This window comes from Homarus americanus, unplaced genomic scaffold, assembly GCF_018991925.1.
Source record: "Homarus americanus isolate GMGI-L3 unplaced genomic scaffold, GMGI_Hamer_2.0 scaffold46760, whole genome shotgun sequence".
Taxonomy (NCBI): Eukaryota; Metazoa; Arthropoda; class Malacostraca; order Decapoda; family Nephropidae; genus Homarus; species Homarus americanus.
Window position 1 is genome coordinate 1 of NW_024753464.1, and position 6381 is coordinate 6381.

A 6381-nucleotide genomic window follows, 5' to 3' on the forward strand; every position below is an offset into this window, starting at 1 on the left:
GACCACCTATCACCACCATCACAACCACTACCATCACCACGTACATATAACACCCATCACCATATGCACCATCCTTATTATATCATCACCATCACACCTGCTATCACTTCTTTTCATCACCCACATCCTTTACCACCATCATCACAACCACCACTATCGCGACTACACTACCACCATCATACACATATATATCAATCACTTCCTTCCACCATCACTTACAACCACCACCTATCACCACCATCACCCACCTTCCTTTGCACTCGGCCTTTCTCGTACATTAAGTGCCTAATAACCTGGCATTGAAATTAATAAAAAAATAAATAAGATAAACTTAAGCCACACACACACACACACACACACACACACACACACTATTGTTTCCCTGATTTTTCCAGGATATACAATGACTGTGGGTAAGATGAATATGGTGGAGTGTGTGACACAGGTGTGGTGGTGTATGGTGGAGGTGTGACACAGGTGTGGTGGTGTAAGGTGAGTGTGACACAGGTATGGTGAATTGTAAGGTGGAAATTAACTTATTGGCCCCAGGTGTGGTGGTGTGGAGAATGAGATGTGACACAGGTGTGGTGGTGTAAGGTGAGTGCTTGTGCAGGTATAGTGGTGTAGGTAGTGTGACACATTATGGTGGTGCCAGGTGAATGTGACACAGGTGTGGTGGTGTAAAATTAGTGTGACACAGGTGTGGTGGTGTAGGTGAGGTGTGACACAGGTGTGGTGGTGTAAGGTGAGTGTAGCACAGGTGTGGTGGTGTAAGGTGATGTGACACAGGTGTGGTGGTGTGGGCTAGTGTGACCTGGGTATGTGGTGGTGTGGGTAGTGTGTGACACACAGAATGTGTGGTGTAAAATAACACAGGTGTAGTGGTGTGTGTAATTTTAGTGGTGTAAGGTGGGGTGTGAGCACAGGTATGTATGGTGGTGTAGGTGAAGATGTGACACAAGTGTGGTGATGGTGTAAGGTGTGACTTGGGTGGTGGTGTAAGGTGGTGTGTGGGGTGTAAGGCGAAGTGTGACACAGGTGTGGTGGTGTGGGTGAGAGTGTGACTTGGGTATGGTGGTGTAAGGTGAGTGTGACACAGGTATGGTGGTGTAAGGTGGAGTGTGACACAGGTGTGGTGTGGTGTAAGGTGGGTGCCACACGTGTGGTGGTGTAAGGTGAGTGACACAGGTGTGGTGGTGTAAGGTGGAGTGTGACACAGGTATGGTGGTGTGGGTGGGTGTGACACAGGTGTGGTGTGTGGGTGGAGTGTGACTGGGTATGGTGGTGTGGTGGGTGTGACACAGGTGTGGTGGTGTGGGTGAGATGTGACACAGGTGTGTGTAGCAAGTTGATATGTTGTGAGTAATTAATGATTGGCTGTCATGGATTAAAATGCATTCTTATCCTGTACCTACACAGAGGACAACATATATCTTCACTACATAGACATATTCTCCTGTGGCTCACGTCAGGTATTTTTACAGCAGAGGAAGGGCCAGAATTGGGGTTGACAAGTACACTGCACCATGAACCTACCACCCCACCAAACACACCCCACCACACAGCACCTACCACCCCACCAAACACTACCACCCTACCAAGCCACCCTACCACCCCCACAAACACCTACCACCCTACCAAGTACCCTACCACCCCCTGACTTCACTTCCTTTACCAAACACACCCCTACCCCTACCAGCTTTTCTATACACCCACCACCCCACAAACACACTACTACCAAACACACCTACCACCTCACAAACACCCTACCACCCCACTGACACACCTACCCCCACCAGGCACCTACCACCCCCACCAAACACACCTACACCCCCACCAAACACACCTACCCCGGACCATATCAATTTAATATCAGGCTACTCTTGGTAATGTGAATTCACGCAGCCGCCCATCACGCAGGTTTGTTGACATAATGATGGTTCAGGTTAAGCTAGCTTCTATTGACTTAATTTACATAATGAGGTAAAATTATATGGGTGCGGTGGGTTGAAAGGAGTGGGTGGGTGGAATGAGAAATGGGTAAGGTGGGTTCAGTGGGGAAGAGATGTCAGATATCTCTTATCTGTTAGGTGTGTCTGTCTGTGTATTTGTTGGTTATTCTTCCTATCATTATCTCTCTCTCTCTCTCTCTCTCTCTCTCTCTCTCTCTCTCTCTCTCTCTCTCTCTCTCTCTCTCTCTCTCTCTCTCTCTCTCTCTCTGATCCTCAATTCTATGGCAAACTTTGCGAGTATTTTTTTATGATAATAATAAAAACAATAATAAACAACAACAATATTAATAACAAACAATAATATGCATGCTTAACCAAAGTATGTAAAAATATACCTAACCTACCTGTCTGTCTGTCTGTCTGTCTAGTTGTGTCTACTCTGTTTCCCTCCACCCTCTCCCACACCCCACCATCCCCTCCCATACCTCCCCACACCCACCCCTACCACCCCTACCATCTACATCCCCTACCCCACCACCTCCCACACCTCCACCCTCTCACACAATACACCATACCTTCCCACACACACACATCCCCTGCCACACCCCTACCCCCTACCCACCCCTACCCCACACCTACCCCCTACCCACCTCTGCCTATTAAAAAAAAAGAAGAAAATATTCTGGTCGTTTAACAGCCATTAAAAAGACAGTGGATGACTTGTAATAAGTTTAAACCGTTAAACTCAGGACCAATCAGCGTCGTCCTCCGTAAAAGTAACATGCCTGTAATTACCCATAAAAATCACACCGGACAATGATACTTGCTCCTCACCACCAACCCCCCTCCCTGCCTCGTCCAGCTACCACTGCTATTACCTACCACCAGGCGGGTGGGCGTGTGAGCCAAAAGGTGTGGTGGGGATATAGAGTGGGGAATAGTGTGGAGAATGAGGTGTGGGTGGAGTGGAGGACCGGGAGGAGAGAGTGAAGGTGAAGGGTGTGAGAGCCTCAGTTAACCACCATTTTCTTCACATGTTACCACTACCACCACCACCACTACTACAGCCACTACCTGCACCTACTACAACCACACACCACCACTACAGCCACACACCACCTGCCTACTACAACCTACCACCACCCACACCACCACACAGCCACCACACCACCACCACTACAGCCACACACACACAACCACCACTACCCACCACCACACACCACGCCACTACCACCACCCTTTTCACCCTACCACCACCCACCACCCTCTACAACCACTACCACCACACCCCACACCACAACCACACCACCACCACACTACTACAACCACTACCACCACTAAACACACACTAGGTGGTGTAGTTCATTTTGACACGCCATTCTTCACCTCTCTTACCCCACCTTTAAGTGGTGCTAAATTAACGTATCTAATTAAAATTACAAGTCTCAATTAATGTAATGTTGAAAGCGTAATTTTGGGATGTGGTTAGCGTTTTGGCTTAAGTCAACAGCAGGCATTATTTTTCCATTATGACAAATTACTACGTGGGAAAGTCTTGGCAGGAGGAACACTTTGTATTCAGGGTTGTCGTGTGATACTAATGAGATGACTCCACTTTTCTTATCTCATTCTTGTGACTCCTATTGTTACCTCACACCTGACTCATACTGTACTTCACACCTGGCTCACCTGTACCTCACACCAGACTCCACTTGTGCCTCACCTGGCTCCACTTGTATTCGCACTCTGGCTCCACTTGTATCTCACCTGACTCCACTTGTGTCTCACACCTGGCTCACATGTACCTCACACGACCCACTTGTAACACACACCGTTGACTCCACTGGCTCTACTCTCTCACTGACTCTCCTCACGGTCACTTTACCTGACTGGCCACTTCTACCTCACACCTGACTCCACCTCTACCTCAGGACTAATCTGTACTGTACTCATTTTGTTAATTATATCCCAGTTTTGGGTAGAAAGTGTAAATGCTGAGTTAGGTGTCTATCCCCCATGAGGTGAGTGTGTCATTGGGAAAATATTGTGTCTTTTGAACCCACAAACACAAGACTCAATAATGAAGCAAGTGGTGGGTGGAAGCAAAAGTAAACAAGGAAAAGGATAAGAAAACGACGATAATTATTGTAATTTGAAGAGACGACAGAAATAAGGCATAAAGAATGGTATAATAAGAGGGAGGATAATAACAACAGGAACATGAAGAAGAACGAAAAATAACGAAGAGGGTGTGGAGCCAAAATAAAAGGATAAATAAATAAAAAAGGGGTAGATGAAGGCATGATAACACATGCAAAGGAATTTCAGTGAAGCATTTTAATGAAACTAATGGGAGATGGAAGAGAGAGAGAAATGCAAACTGTAAATATCAGAAAAATGGAGGTTTTCATATCTTTATTTTTGGTTTTGTGAAGATGATGATGATGGGGCGGCAATTGAGGTTATTATGACTGTTTTCTCTGTGTGTGTGTGTGTGTGTGTGTGTGTGTGTGTGTGTGTGTGTGTGTGTGTGTGTGTGTGTGTGTGTGTGTGTGTGTGTGTGTGTGTGTGTGTGTGTGTTGAGATGGGTGAAAGGGTAATTTTGCAGACAGTTAGTTTATCATTTTTGCAGCTGTACCTTGAACGGTCGTCAAAAGGATTACAGAGTAGGGATGCAGGCGTGTAATTCCTAGTAGTCAGGATATTGTCGTACTAAATACTACTCTTCCCAGTACATTGTTTATTTAGTTACGTACAAAGAGGATGACTTATTCAGATCCACAAGAGGGACATCTGCTAGTGTGAGCCCTCATGCTGGACCACACACACTATATTGAGTTTTGTTCACATCTGCTTGAGGGATATACTGCCAGAGGTGGTAGGAGGTGGTAGTGGTGTGGGTGGTGTGGGTGTGGGTAGTGGTGTGGGTCAGGGAGAATGATGATGATGATGATGATGATGATGATGATAATGATGATGATGATGATGATGATGATGATAATGATGATGATGATGATGATGATGATGATGATAATGACTACGACCATATTAACTATGTAAAAGATGAAGAATAACGTTAACACAAAAACTATTAATAATGATGATAACTATTTTAGGCGACTATGATGACGTGAGCATAATGACGAGGAGGGAGGATCAGAGGTGAGGATGATGGGGAGGGAGGGGGCAGGGGTGGGGAGGCACCCCTCCTCTGATATATATTACCCCCGCACTCCGCTACACTCAGGACGCCAAATTACGCAAGAGTGAACCGCCAACTCGATTTCAACTTCTTGCTTAAGAGGATTCTATTTTTGAGGATTATGAAGTACTGCTCCTTAGGGCCGTGGCTGGGTGTCTCGTGGCTAGGTGTCTCGTGGCTAGGAGTGTCTCGTGGCTAGGGTGTCTGTGGCTAGGGTGTCGTGGCTAGGGTGTCTCGTGGCTAAGTTGTCGTGGCTAGGGTGTCTCGTGGCTAGGGTGTCGTGGCTAGGGTGTCTGTGTTAGTAAGTCTCGTGGCTAGGGTGTCTCGTGGCTAGAGTGTCGTGCTAGGGTGTCTCGTGGCTGGGTGTCGTGGCTAGGGTGTCTCGTGGCTAGAGTGTCGTGGCTAGGGTGTCTCGTGGCTGGTGTCGTGGCTAGGGTGTCGTGGCTAGGGTGTCGTGGCTAGGGTGTCGTGGCTAGGGTGTCGTGTCGCTAAGTTGTCGTGGCAAGGTTGTCGTGCTAGGTTGTCGTGGCTAGGGTGTCTCGTGGCTAGGGTGTCGTGGCTAAGTTGTCGTGGCAAGGTTGTCGTGGCTAGGGTGTCGTGGCTAGGGTGTCATGGCTAGGGTGTCTGTCAGAATGTAGTTAAGGTGTTATGTGCACAGAGGTTTGAATACAGTCCCGCACCCGTTTCAACCACCTTATTCCCTAATGATGCTCTTTATTGCTAAAATATTCTCGAAAAAAAAAAATTATCTTGTTGGGATGAAAGAAAGAATGGGATTAATTTTGGGGGGTTTAAGTGTTTTAAATTTAAAAATAATGATGGGGTTTTAGTTTTAGTTTACAATGAACAAAAATAAAACCGGCGAAACACTTAGAAATTGTGTTAAAACTCCGCAGCGACAACGACGAAGGTGATAGAGTGTTTAGCAAATTGCGCTAAATTTAACATCACGGAAAGACAAGAGGTAGTTACAGGTGGCGGCGCTCAGCTCAAACGACGCTAAATTACCGCTACAAGTGGTGACTACAGGAGAGTGAGTCAGCTCGTTACTACAGGAAGACCAGATGAGTACTGCACCCCTATCCCCTCCCCCCACTGCCTCTCCCCGCCACCCACTTGCACCCCCTCCCTCTGCCTGCCCCCACCACCCACCTACACCACTACACCACCCCACACCTACACCATCACTACCACCCTTCAGCAGACAGTCAGAGAAGCAGATGTCAG